The sequence below is a fragment of the Lithobates pipiens genome, unplaced genomic scaffold (genome assembly GCF_037356315.1).
Source record: "Lithobates pipiens isolate NorthernLeopardFrog02 unplaced genomic scaffold, aLitPip1_a1.2 Scaffold_16, whole genome shotgun sequence".
Classification (NCBI taxonomy): Eukaryota; Metazoa; Chordata; class Amphibia; order Anura; family Ranidae; genus Lithobates; species Lithobates pipiens.
In genome coordinates, this window is record NW_027507748.1 from 199,354,852 (window position 1) to 199,369,352 (window position 14,501).

The window sequence follows — 14,501 nt, forward strand, 5'->3', positions numbered from 1 at the left end:
TGATTCCCTGCAGATTTTTTAAGTTTGCTCACTTATAAGGAAATGAAGGGTCTTTAATTGCTATCATAGGTCTATTTAGATGAGGATAGGCTATCAACCAAAAATCCAGAAACACACGATGCAAATGTGATAAATTGATTTGCAGTTCAATGAGTAAAATAAGTATTTGAACCCAAAGCAAAACATGACTTAGTACTTGGTGGAGACGCCCTTGGCAAGCACAGAGGTAAGACATTTCTTGTAGTTGGTTACTAAGTTTGCACACATCTCTGGAGGGATTTTGGTCCGTTCTTTACAGATCTTGACGCTTGCTAACTTGAAGTTTCAGCTCCCTTGAAAAACATTTCTGTAAGATTTGAGGTCTGGTGACTGGCTAGGGGCCATTCCATGAGCTTAATGTACTACTTGAGCCACTCCTTTGTTGCCTTGGGGGTATGTTTAGGGTCATTGTTGTGCTTGAAGACCCATCTTCAGTGTTATACCTGAGGTAAGAAGGTTCTCATCAAATAATTTACAATACATGGCCTGTCCGTTTGGCCTCTCAATGCAGCAAAGTTGGCCTGTATCTTTAGCAGAGAAACGGTCCCAAAACATGTTTCCACCTCCTGTGCTTGACTGTAGGGAAGATTTTGATCCAGTGATCTTCTATCAACAGCCGGCTGGGTGACAGGCTGGATAATATAGATCTTTGTAGTCTCCCCAGCCTGGCCATCCAGCGTGAGCAGGGCCTAGCTATGCGCAGGGGTGGCCACCACATTCCCCTTCTGCTCCAGGGGTGGCTGGTGAGCTATATGCTCTGGGGCACACATATGACTGGGCTACTGCTGTCTGTGTGCTGTGGCCAGCAGCCACCCCGTACTGCTTGGGTGATGGGTCTGTGTTAGCATGTGTCCATCTTTTCCGACCGGATGGGTAAATACAGCTCTCCCTGCCTTGGCAGGATAGAGCAGCTGGGCATTCCCTGGGATGTCGATTTATGGGGGTCTCTCACTCTCCCTTTCTGATCTCCCTATCCCTTTTTTCCTAACTCCCCCTGCGGGGGCCACTGCATGACTGGGCATGAGGTGCGGTGTATGTACCTGGGCCGGGGGGGTGGACTCTGTACCTTGGCAGGGGCTGTGATGGCGGTTTGGGTCCATTTGTTTTCTTTCTGCCCCGTTTCTGTGTGTGTGAGGTGCCTGTGTAAAACTTTCCTCAGAATGTGCTGGCGCCTTTTTCCAGTGGATGCCGCCATGTAGTTTCTATGCAGAGCATGGCTGTCAGCCATTTTCCAGAAGTCTATAGCCTCAGCGCGGTTTTACCTCCAGTGCTGGCTCGTTTTACCTCAGAACAGCACGGTTTTTCACTTTGGGCACCTGTGACTGGACACAGAACACGATCAGTGGCAGCATGGTGCAGCACTCGGTCAGGGTGGAGTCCTGCGGTTGGGCCCCTCAGTCTGTGAGCAGCTAGGAGGGTGGGATTGTGTACCTTGCCCTAAGTCCCCAATTGTGGCAGGCAAGGTGGGTCAGCATGTCATTACAAGCTGGTGCTTCTTCCCCAGATATCCCTTTAATTGCAACCCGCTCACCTACAAACAATGCAGTGCCTATGGACGCTTTGTCGGCGGTCCTGGAAACATTTATTGCCAGGGTGGAGGTGGTGTATGGGCGCAAGGGGGTAAAAAGCTTCCCCTGCCCCCCCTCCACTGGGGGAAGCAATGATTGAGACCCTGACATGTTAGAACAGGGGCTGCCAGTCACCGCTGGGCCAGAGTATTCAGGCCAGGACCATTCAGACAGTGAGGATGATTCCGTGTCTGGGTCAGTGCAGGAAAAGGCGCTCGTAGGAGCACTTATCACCGCTGTGCGGGATACCCTGAAGATATAGGATGCAGCAGGATCTTCTGCTGAGGTGTCGGTCCCTTTTGGGTACCGTAAACCGACCCATACACCTAAGGTGTTTCCGTATTTGACTTATTTTGAGAAGTTCATCTACAAGGAATGGGGAAGCCTGCAACAGGCCTTTTAAGTCCCAAGAAGTATGGCAGTGCGTTACCCCTTAGAGGAGAGCCCCCTTAAAAAATGGACAGCTCCTCCGGTTGTTAACCACCCCCGGTATCCAGGTTGAATAAAGTAACCACGATTCCGGTAGAAGAGACTCCTGCATTTAAGGACCCTACCGATTTGAGAGCCGAGGCAGTGGTCTGGTCCATGTTTACGGTAGTGGGGTCAGCACTACGACCTGTACTGGCCACGGCCTTGGTGTCGCACATGCTTACTGAGAGGGCAAAGTTATTGCACTGTGAATTGGAGAAGCAACAGTCTCCCCCCAGTCTGCATAGAACTAGCAGATCAGTTGATGCACAGCCTTACGTATGTCTGTGATGTGGCCCTGGATACAGTCCCCCTGCTCTTTAGAGCATCAGTGTCAGCAGTGTTGCTACGGCTCCTGATTTAGCTGAAACGCTGGTCTGCGGTCCAAGCATCTAAAGCTCTGGCAGATTTGACCTTCCTTGGTGAGAGGCTATTTGAATCTTCGCTGTATGACATTTTTAAGAATGTTACAGGTGGGAAGAGCATGTTACTTCCACAATCCAGGGTGGGGTAAAGAGCCACGCCGTAGGCAAGTGCCCTCCTTCTCCGCTCAAACTGCTTTTTCGCCGCCTGGGTCGACAAGGCTTCTGCTTTTGGACAAAAGCGTCCCTGGTTTCGCAAGTCAAACAAATTTGTGAGCAAAAATGCTAACGCATGAAAGTTTGCCCCCACCCGACACGAGTGAGGGGTTGCCTTTGGGAGTTTGCAGCTTCAAGATTAAAAAGCCCTCAACTGCTTTGTAAAAGTGAAGGTTCAGGATGGAATCCGTTCGCTCCCTACTTGCTGCACTCCATCAGGGGAACTTCCTGGCATCTCTGGATATCCGGGACGCTTACTTGCATATACCCATATGCCTCAGGCATCAGAGGTTTCTGCGATTTTCAGTTGGGGAAGAGCACTACCAATTCGTAGGTCTCGCTTTTGGCCTGGTGTCATCACCTTGAGTCTTTACCAAAGCGTTGGCTCCAATTCTGGCGCTGTTAAGGAAACGTGGGATTGCAATCGTGGGTTACCTAGATGACCTTCTGAGAGCAGCTTCCGCCTCAGAATTAAGGGAGGATTTTTCGATCACCATGCAAACTCTACATTAGTTTGGTTGGGTGCTGAACCTAAAGAAGTCGTGTTGGTGCCGTCTCAACGCCTGGAGTACCTGGGCTTACTGCTGGACTCCGTGGAAGGCAAGAGGTTTTTTTTTTTTTTTTTTTTTTTTTTTTAGACAAACTGCAGACTCTCCGAGCCACGGTGAAGATGTTGATGAACTGCAGGTGGTCGTCGCTGTGCTTCTGCTTGCGAGTTCTGAGCCTAATGGTAGCCTCCTTCGAGGCAGTACCGTACGCCCACACCCGAGTCTTGCAGAAGAAGATCCTGTCCAAATGGGACAAATCTCCGTTATCCCTGGATTGTCAAATTCAGGTGAGCCAGTTAGTCAGGGATTACCTTCTCTGGTGGCTGAGGTCTCCGACCCTTCAGTCCGGGAGATCGTTCTTCCTCTCCATTGGATGTTGATCACATGGCGGTGACATATGTCAACCATCAAGGAGGAACAAGGAGCTCAGCTGCAGATGGGGAGATTGCTCGCATCCTCCAGTGGGCAGAGTGACATGTACCAGCCCTGTCGGCCGTATACATCCAGGGCGTAGAAAACTGGCAGGCGCACTAAAGTCGCCAGATGCTGGACCCAGGAAAATAAGCATTGCATCCGGAGGTATTCAGGTTTCTTTGCCTGCAGTGGGGTACACCAGACGTGGATCTCTTGGCCTCTCGTCTCCATCGAAAGATGCATAGGTTTGTGTCTAGGACAAGAGACCCCTGGGCGGATGCGTCAGACATGTTAGCCCGATGGGGGCAGTATCGGCTGATTTATGACTTTCCCCCACTCAAACTGTGTTCACGTCTGCTACGCAGAGTGGAGGCCAAGGGGATTCCAGTAATACTGATTGCCCCAGATTGGCCACGACGTGCCTGGTGGTGGATGATCCTTGGCGGTTGCCGATGCAAGAAGACCTTCTATTGCAGGGTCCGATACTTCATCTTGCTTTACCGTCGCTGGTTTTAATAGCATGGCTTTTGAAAACCAGGTGCTAAAGGATGAGGTCTGTCGGACTCTATAATTTCCACTATGCTGAGGGCATGGAAATCGTCGTCTCGGAAGATTTATCATCGTACATGGAAGGCCTACATCTCCATGTGTGAGGAGATGAGGTGGCGCCCGCACGCTGATTCGGTCCAATGCCCCTTGGCGTCTCATTGGTTAGGGTATCTGAACCTGATGCTATTGGCGCTTCAGAAACCGCCGTTTGAGAACATCAGGGAGATTCCCTTGTTGACGCTTTCCCAGAAAGTTGTCTTTCTAGTGGCCATTACATCTGCCAGGAGGGTTTGAGTTGGCGGTCTTGTCCTGCAAGTTGCCTTATCTGGTTATCCACCAGGATAAGGCGGTGCTACGTCCACAACCCTCTTTCCTTCCAAAGGTGGTTTTGGCATTCCTTCTCAATGAGGACATTGTATTACCATCCCTTTGTCCTAAGCCGACACATCCAAAAGAAGGTTCCCTACATTCCCTGGATGTGGTCCACCATTTAGCGGTGATTCAGACAGATTGTGGTCAAGGCCTATGCTTTGGAATGACAGGTGCCCCCCTTTCCTGTCATGGCCCATTCCACCAGAGCAATTGGGACCTCCTTGGCTTTCCAACATAATTTCCGACGTCTCTCTCCTAGGTGTGTAAGACGGCGACTTGGTCGTCCATTCACACTTTCACAAAATTCTACAAAGTTGATGTGAGTGCATCTTCGGATGCTTGCTTTGACTGCAAAGTTTTGCAGGCGGCTGTGTAAAGTTGCAATTTACGCTTTCTTAAGTTACAATGTTTTTGTAAACACATTTTTGATGCTTACGTTGGCCGCAAGTTCTGGAACGGCTGTTTCAGACAACTCCATTGAGGCATTCCTCTGGTTGTGTCAAGATTTAAAGGAGCTGTGTTCGTCAATGAACAAAAGAGAAAATAGGATTTTTGTTCTCACCATAAAATCCTTTTCTGAGTCAATTGACGGACACAGCACTCACCCCTCCTATTTTACGTTATACTGCTTGCTTGTTTACGTACTGAGCTACAGGAAGCAGGCTCCTGGGTGGAACTATGCAGTCTTGCTGTTTATACATGTTCTGCCTAGTCCTCTCCTGAAGGTGGCATGATAACCCTACGGTCAAGATTTAAAGGAGCTGTTTCCATCAATGAACTTGGAGAAAAGGATTTTACGGTGAGTACAAAAATGTTGTTTTTTTTTTTGTTTGTTTTTTTTTTTTTTGTTGAAATCATACATTTAACAAATGGTATTCAAGTTAAAAAAGTAAATCACAGATTTCACATTTTAGAAAGATATTCGTATAGACATCCGGTAGACAAATACACATTGAGTTACGAATCTTACTGGAGTGCCTTGAAATTTTACACATTTTGTCATGTTACAACCAATAACGTAAATGTATTTTATATGATAGACCAACACAAGGTGGCACATAATTGTGAAGTGAAAGAAAAATGATAAATCGTTTCCCAATTTTTGTTCAAATATGTGAAAAGTGTGGCGTCCATTTGTTTTCAGCCCCCTTTACTCTGATGCCCCTAAATAAAATCAGAGCACGGTTCAATCCATCTGAAAATGCAAAGCATATGGCACAACTGCAAATCTACCAAGACCTAGCCGCCCACCTAAACTGACAGGCCGGGCAAGGAGAGCATTAATCAGAGAAGCAACCAACAGGCCCATGGTAACTCTGGAGAAGCTGCAGAGATCCACAGCTCAGGTGGGAGAATCTGTCCGTAGGATAACTATTAGTTGTCCACTCCACAAGTTTGGTCTTTATGCAAATGTGGAAGATGCACTGATCAGGTGGCACCAAAATTTAACTTTTTTGGCCTAAAAGCAAAATGCTATGTGTGGCAGAAAACGAACACTGCACGTCACCCTGAACACACCATCCCCACTGTGAAATGTGGCAACATCATGTGGTGGGGATGCTTTTCTTCAGCAGGGACAGGGAAGCTGGTCAGAGTAGATGGTAAGATGGATGGAGCCAAATACAGGGCACTCTTTTATTTAAAAAAATAAAATAAAAATAAAAAAAAAACTGTTGGAGTCTGCAAAAGACTTGAGACTAGGATGGAGGTTCCCTTTCCAGCAGGAAAACGAACCCTTAACATACAGCCAGTGCTACGATGGAGTGGTTTAGATCAAAGCATATTCATGTGTTACAAGGGCCCAGTCGAAGTCCAGACCTAAATCCAATTGAGAATCTGTGGCAAGACCTGAAAACTGCTCAGATGCTCGCCATCCAATCAGACAGAGCTTGAGCTATTTTGCAAAAAAGAATGGGCAATAATGTCACTCCCTAAATGTGCAATGCTGGTAGAGACATACCTAAAAGACTTCCAGCTGTAATTGCAGTGAAGGGTGGGTCTACAAAGTATTGACTTGGGGGCTGCATACAAATGCATGCCACAGTTTTGAGATATTTCTTTGTAAAAAACGTTGAAAATCAATTATCTTGGTTCAACTGCACAATTATGTGCCACTTTGTGTTGGTTTATTGCATAAAATTCCAGTAAACTTCATTCATGTTTTTTTGATTGTAACATGACTAAATGGGAAAATTTCAAGGGGTATGAATACGTTTTCAAGGCACTATATGTGATCTAAAGTGGTGTATCAAATTTATTTATGAATTAAGATAATACAGAAAAATACTAACAAAAACAATAATTCAATACCAGAACATGAAGAGGTGCCCTGTCGGCCATGTGTGTATGGATATGCCTTTAGTTCCGTTCAGTTATCTCCACCCTACCCCCCCGCCCCCCACCCCCATAGTTTGTTTTTTTTATTGAAAAATCAACTTATGAGTTGAAATAGTACATTAAATCACTTCCCGCCAGCCGTCATATGACGTCCTTGACTTTGTGCAGTTATATCTGAATAATACCTGCAGCTACAGGCATCATTCAATTATTGTCTTTTTCAGCCAGCGCTTTCCTACACATAAAAATGATCCTAGCGGCTGTTCCTCCGCTTGATCATTCTTGCGGGCGGCCAGAGGGCATGTTCCCCCCGACCACCCACCACTTCCATTTGTGAGTCAGACACAATCTGCCAGCCTCGGATGTTTAGTATAGAGATGGTCTCTGGAGTGTCTATGATCGTTCGGAGGCTGGAAGCGCTGTTAGGACGTCACGCCCGGCCTCTGCATTCAAAACAAATGGAGCTGCCTCGGCTGGGAAGCCAAGACGGTTTTCTTTCTTTTCTTTATTTTCTATTTCAAGCCTAGAGGTGAGATGTGGGGCCTTATTGACTACATATCTCACTTTATAGAGGACCGATCATGCCATATTTCTATTACAGGGGATTCCTTGAAATATGTATGAAAGTATTACTTTTTTTTTTTTTAAAGCGTCAAACAAAAAAAATAAAAATGTAAGGGTCCCTGTGTGCTTGCACGCAGAACCGAACGCACTTGCTAGTCCCGCCCACTTCTGAAAACGCCGTTCAAACCACACATGTGAGTTATTGCTGCGAACATTATAGTGAGAGCAATAATTCTAGCCCTAGATGTCCTCTGTCACTCAAAACATGTAACCAGTAAAAAAAAATTTAAGTGTCGCCTATGAGGATTTTTTAAAGTACCAAAGTTTGGCGCCATTCCATGAGCGTGTACTATTTTGAAGCGTTACATGTTTGGTATCTATTTACTGGGCGTAACTTCATCTTTCACACTATGCCAAAAAATTGTGCTAACTTTACTGTTTGTGTTTTTTTCTTTTCATACATCAGGGGACATGGAGCCATAGTACCGTATTTATCGGCATATAACACGAACCCCAGTTTTGGAGGGAAGTTTGTGGGAAAAAAACGTACATTTAAATGCCCATCAATGCATTGTTATCAGTGCCCATCTGCAGCCGTGTCCAGTGTTGTACCCGTGTCCAGTGTCATTTGCAGCCGTGTCCAGTGTTGTACTCGTGTCAGTGTCATCTGCAACCTTGTCCATTGTACCCTTGTCAGTTTATTTGCAGCTTTTTATTTTTAAAATGGCGCCACCGAGATACAGAAAAGGATGTCCTGTGTATCTTGGCAGCGCTCTGTAGTTCTCGGCCATTCTCGTCAGCTTTCGGGCCACCTTAAGCAGTTCTCGTCAACTTTTGCCCGCTCTCGATCGTTCTTGTGGCCAAAAGCCGACGAGAGCGGCTGAAAGCAGACGAGAGGGGCCCGAAGGCAGCTGAAAGCCTCCCAGAGGCTCAAAATGGAGGATCCTGTTTTTAAGGGGGGAAAAGTGCGTGTTATACGCCGATAAATACAGTAGTTACTATGTGGGTTAATGGGCCACCTTTAGGTGATGGATACTGGCACGCCCTAAGATCAGAAGTGCACTCCCTATATAGCCCCTCCCACTGCTGGGACTACTTCAGTTTTTTCGCCAGTGTCCAAGGTGTTGGTCACGAGTAAAGATGTGCTGTGCTCCACTGGAGCAATCCTTGCTGGGCTAGCCATGCTGCCCAGATCCTTGCAGAGTGTTCTTTGATGTATGCGGGAGATTGCTTCCGAGAGAGGGAGAGTTATGAGAGGAGATTTTGAGAGGGGAGATTATGAGAGGGAGATTATGAGAGGGAGATTATGAGAGGGAGATTATGAGAGGGAGAGAGATTATGATGAGTGGAGAGGGAGAGAGATTATGAATGAGTGAGAGGGAGAGAGATTATGAGTGAGTGAGAGGGTGAGAGATTTGGAGTGGAGTGAGAGGGAGAGAGATTATGAGTGAGTGAGAGGGAGAGAGATTATGAGTGAGTGAGAGGGAGAGAGATTATGAGTGAGTGAGAGGGAGAGAGAGTATGAGTGAGTGAGAGGGAGAGAGATTATGAGTGAGTGAGAGGGAGATGTGTAATATATCTATATATATATATGTGATTACACATCTCTCTCATAATCTCTCTCTCTCTCTCTCTCTCTCTCTCTCTCTCTCTTCTCTCTCTCTCTCTCTCTCTCTCTCTCTCTCTCATAATCTCTCTCTCTCTCTCATATCTCTCTCTCTCTCTCTCTCTCATAATCTCTCTCTCCTCTCTCTCTCTCTCTCTCTCTCTCTCTCTCTCTCTCTCTCTCTCTCCTCTCTCTCCTCTCTCATAATCTCTCTCTCTCTCTCTCTCTCTCTCTCATAATCTCTCTCTCTCTCTCTCTCTCATAAATCTCTCTCTCTCTCTCTCTCTCTCTCTCTCTCTCTCTCTCTCATAATCTCTCTCTCTCTCTCATAATCTCTCTCTCTCTCTCTCTCTCTCTCTCTCTCTCTCTCTCTCCTCTCTCTCTCCTCTCTCTCTCATAATCTCTCTCTCTCTCTCTCTCTCATAATCTCTCTCTCTCTCTCTCTCTCATAATCTCTCTCTCTCTCTCTCTCTCATAATCTCTCTCTCTCATAATCTCTCTCTCTCATAATCTCTCTCTCATAATCTCTCTCTCTCTCTCTCATAATCTCTCTCTCTCTCTCTCTCTCTCTCTCTCATAATATCTCTCTCTCTCACAATCTCTCTCTCTCACAATCTCTCTCTCTCACAATCTCTCTCTCTCTCTCTCTCTCTCTCTCTCTCTCTCATAATCTCTCTCTCTCTCTCTCTCTCTCTCTCTCTCTTCTCTCTCTCTCATAATCTCTCTCTCTCTCTCTCTCTCATATATACCTCTCTCTCTCTCATATATATTATATATATAATATATATATATGAGAGAGAGATGTATATATGAGAGAGAGATGTATATATGAGAGAGAGCGAGAGAGATGTATATATGAGAGAGAGCGAGAGAGATGTATATATGAGAGAGAGCGAGAGAGATGTATATATGAGAGAGAGCGAGAGAGATGTATATATGAGAGAGAGCGAGAGAGATGTATATATGAGAGAGAGAGAGATGTATATATGAGAGAGATGTATATATGAGAGAGAGAGAGAGATGTATATATGAGAGAGAGATGTATATATGAGAGAGAGAGATGTATATATGAGAGAGAGATCATATAGAAAGTTAGATTGATGCTATGATCACTCGCCATAGTGGGGTCCTAAGGTAGCAGATCCCCATCCAGTGCTCAGGACCCTCATATTGAGGTGCAAGGGGCAGGGGATCAGTAACATCTTCCAAGAGATTTGGAAGATACTAATATATCCTCTTCCGAGGATGCTAATATAGAGGGAGTAGTATCACAAGACAGGTTGCTTGTACACTCTTACTAAAGTAGTTCATTCAACCTTTTTGCTGCCTGCAGTCTCTTGATGAACCCACTTCTGGTTTGGGATCACTAAAACCTCCCCCATCTGGGGATGCTTTTCCTATTCATTCATGGCTAAAAAAGCTTATATATTCTGAATGAGAACACCCGGATAAACACTATTATCCTCCCAGGAAGTTTTTTTAGACTATATCCTATGGAGGAGGATTTCTATAAGAAATGGGGGGGGGGGGGGGGGGGCTTTCCAGCAATTGATGCTGCAATCGCCTCAGTGAACAAAAATCTCACTTGTCCGGTGGGTAATGCGCTGATGTTAAAAGATCCAGCAGATAAAAAGTTGGAACTTCTGTTTAAAACAATACGTCTCCAGCAAGTTCAGTAGCACAGCCAATTCTTGCAGCAGTTGGTGTATCTCAGTCCATTAAGGAACAGTTTATGGAGATACTTAAGATTCTTCCTGATCAGCAGGCCCAGCAATGGGCTGGCGTATCGGATACACTGTTTTACAGTAGATGCAATGAACGATTCTATCATCCAAGCCTCACGGCTTATGCTAGGACTAGTGCATTCTCGCAGAGTTCTGTGGTTGAAGAATTCGTCAGCCGAGGTACCGTGTAAGAAACATTTGGCCAGTTTTCCCTTTCATGGTGAACGGCTATTTGGGGGCGATCTGGATAAATACATCCAAAGAATCTCTAATAGGAAAAGCCCACTTTTACCAGTAAAGAAGTTTAAACATGTCTCCTTTAAGCGTGCTTCCTCACCTGTGCTAGGGGCATCAACCTATAGGCAGTCTCCATGGCCTCCACCATCAGGTTCAAGGGGAAGACCCCAAGGGCAGCACCAGGGTCAAAAGAGGTCTTCTGGCAGAAAGCCCGCAAAACAGAAAGCTAAAGCCTCTTTATGAAGAGGCGCCCCCGCTCACTCGGATGGGGGAAGGCTTCTGAAATTTTCAAAGATCTGGCAGGAACAATGTCAAGACAGATGGTTGGCTTCCTCAGTTTCTCTAGGTTACAAACTAGAGTTATGAGAATTTCCGTCTCCTCGTTTTCTAAGATCAGATGTTCCCAGGGATCCAGAGAGGAGGAAGTCTTTCTAGCTCTGGATCATGTGTTATCCCAGCTGGTGATATCAGAGGTTCCCTTAGAGGAACGGGCTCAGGTTTTTATTCAAACTTTTTCAAGTTTCTGAAACCAAACGGTCCTTTCGCATGTAATCAATCCGATCGGTTGTTTCCATCATGCAAGGAGGACAGTCTTTGGCATCGCTCGATATCAAGGATGCATATCTCCACGTGTTGGTATTCCCCACTCACCAGAAATTTCTATGCTTAGAGATAGAAAATCATAATTTTTAGTTTATGACCTTGCCATTCAGTCTAGCCACCGCACCGTGGGTGTTCTTAAAGATTCTGGCATCTCCTTTAGCCAGATTAAGGGCTCCGGGCACAACTGTCCTAGCCTATTTAGACGATCTACTTTTTTTTTTTTTTTTTACAAGGTTGGTCTTTATTGAAAAGACATCACAGAACAGTTGACAGTCAAGTAGTACTTCCAGGTGTATACAAGATCAAGAAAAATAGACAAGCTACGACATACAGTGCATTCGGTAGTACAATCAACATTATAGGTAGGTATGGTCAAGAGTGGCCAGTTAAAGTGTAACATCCCCCCCCCCCCCCCACATGAGGGGGGGGGGGGCACGACCCTCCCATGCTAGCGTTCCACAACTGGGAGGCAGAACCTTGACCCTCAGGTACTAGGATAATTAAAATTGTTCCAACCAAGGCATCCAAATCCAGTCGAATTTCTGTGGGCAACCTCTATTAGCGTAGGTCATCTTATACAAGGGGAGCACAGCATTAATAGTCCCAGGACTCCATTTTGGGGGTTGAGGGCAATGCCCATTTCTTAATGATTTCCCTCTTGGCATAGAATACCAAGAACGAGATCAGTAGCTTTGTGTACCTAGGTCTTTGGTCATCCTCATGAATACCTAAGAGAGCCAGCTCAGGTGACAGTGTTGGTTACATGCGGACATTGATACATTCAAAAACCTCTGACCAAAATTGCACAATAAGGGGTCAGGTCCAGAACATATGCAAGTATGTGCCATCAGAGGTTTGACACCTGGGGCAATTCGGTGACCTGTGGGGGTAAATCCTGTGCAGTCTCTGCGGCGTGTAATATATATGTTGCAAAAATTTAGTATGTAGCAATTTATCTCTAGAGGATACCAGTAGTTTAGACCCTTCCTCAAAACACTCCTCCTATGCCTCCCTATCTAGGCTAGGGACATCAGCATGCCACTTGTCCCAGAGGGTTTTCACCTTGGGCGAGTCTACTCCTAATAGGGCAAGATACATAGTAGAAAGAGTCTTCTTGAGGGTTTCCTGTGCTAGGATTGACTCAATGGGGTCCGTTTTCAAGATTATGGTCCTGGGGATCTGGGCCCTGACTGCATGTCTCAATTGATATCTGAATAGCATTCTTCCTGGGAGTCCATATTTCCCTACTAAGCCCTGAAAGGAAAGCAAAGTACCAGGGTTGATAATATCTTGGAGAATCTTAATTATGTACCAGGCCCATAACTACGGGTCTGGTATCGTTCTGAAATGAGGGAGGGAGGGGTTTCCCCATAGCAGACTAAAGGGTGCATGTTGGTGTGGGCACAGGAATCTCTTCCTGGCTACTGCTCACACTCTAAGAGTTGTTTTACTGGGGCACGGAAGTGAAGGGTAGGCAGCGGGCCCTCTGTATACCAAATTCCCAAGTTCTGTAAGAGAGCCTAGGATAGAAGCCTCCAGGCAGATGGCCACCTTTGACCTAGATTGCTCAAACCACCGCCTCACTGAAACTAACATCGCCGCCCAATAATAGACCATAAGGTTGGACAGTGCAAGGCCCCCACACCAAACTGGGAGCTGCAGGGTCGATCTGGCTAGTCTAGGGGATGATCCCTTCCATAGGAACGAGCCTATGTACCCCTCCAGCTCCTTGAAAAAGGAGCCAGGGAGCCACACCGGGCAGTTTTGAAAAATATAGATAAATTTAGGCAGGTATAACAATTTCAGAACATTAATACGTCCTAACAGATTAAGTGGTAGTTCTTTCCATCTGGAACAATGTTCTTTTTAGTTTCATAACTATGGGCTGAAGGTTAAGACTAAAGGCTCTTAGGTCTTTAGTCACTAAAATTTCCAGGTATTTGAACTCCTCCACCCAAAGTAAGGGAGGCGACTGCACGGGCCTGGGGATCTAACAGGAAAATTATCGACTTGGACCAATTGATTTTGATCCCTGAAAACCTCCCAAATTCATTGAAGATCTCCAACGCCGCTTGCAAAGACGCTCCAGCATCATGTAAGTATAATAATGCTTCATCTGCATATAGTTTTTCTCCTCCAGAGGGCCAAGTCCTTGAACCCCACTCGACTCCCAGATCAGGATAGCCAGGGGTTCGAGAGCCAGTGCAAACAGGCTGGGTGACAATTCGCATCCCTGCCTGGTGCTCCTCTAAAGGAGAAAGAAAATCGGAGAGTTTGTCATTGGTATGGACCCTGGCCTTAGGGGATATGTACAGCAGACCCAGCCATTTCAGAAAATTGGGACCAAAGCCAAACCTTTTTAATACCTCCCATAGATGGACCCGCTCTATGGAGTCAAAAGCTTTCTCCGCATCTAGAGAAGCTATGACTCTGGTGCCTCCATTATCATGAGCAGTGTCAAGATTGAGGAAAAGTCTGCATATGTTGATATCAGTGCCCTTCCCCGGCATGAACCCTGTCTGATCTTGATGCACTAGATCTTCTATAACAGTAGCCAGTCTAAGCACCAGGATTTTCGCTGGTATTTTAGAGTCCGCATTTATCAACGATATGGGCCTGTATGAGACACATTCCTCAGGGTCCTTGCCAGGTTTGGGCACCAGCACCACCACCGCTTCAGCCATAGTCAGGGAGCTATTCAAGGCTAGAGAATTACGAGAGAAGAGAGACTAATCTGGGGGCCAACAGTTCTTGATAGACCGAGTAAAACTCAATAGGTATGCCATCCGGTCCAGGAGTCTTACCTGCATGCTACCCATGGCTACCTGAACTTCCTCCAGTGTTATGTCTTTATCTAGGGCCATACTTTGGTCTAAGTCTAGAGTAGGAAGTTC

At 46.0% G+C, this 14,501-nt stretch overlaps 1 protein-coding gene across 1 annotated transcript in view; it reads left to right on the forward strand.

Moving 5' to 3' along the window:
- USP9X (ubiquitin specific peptidase 9 X-linked) overlaps nt 1-14,501 on the forward strand; it is a 437,788-nt gene that overhangs the window by 150,722 nt on the left and 272,565 nt on the right.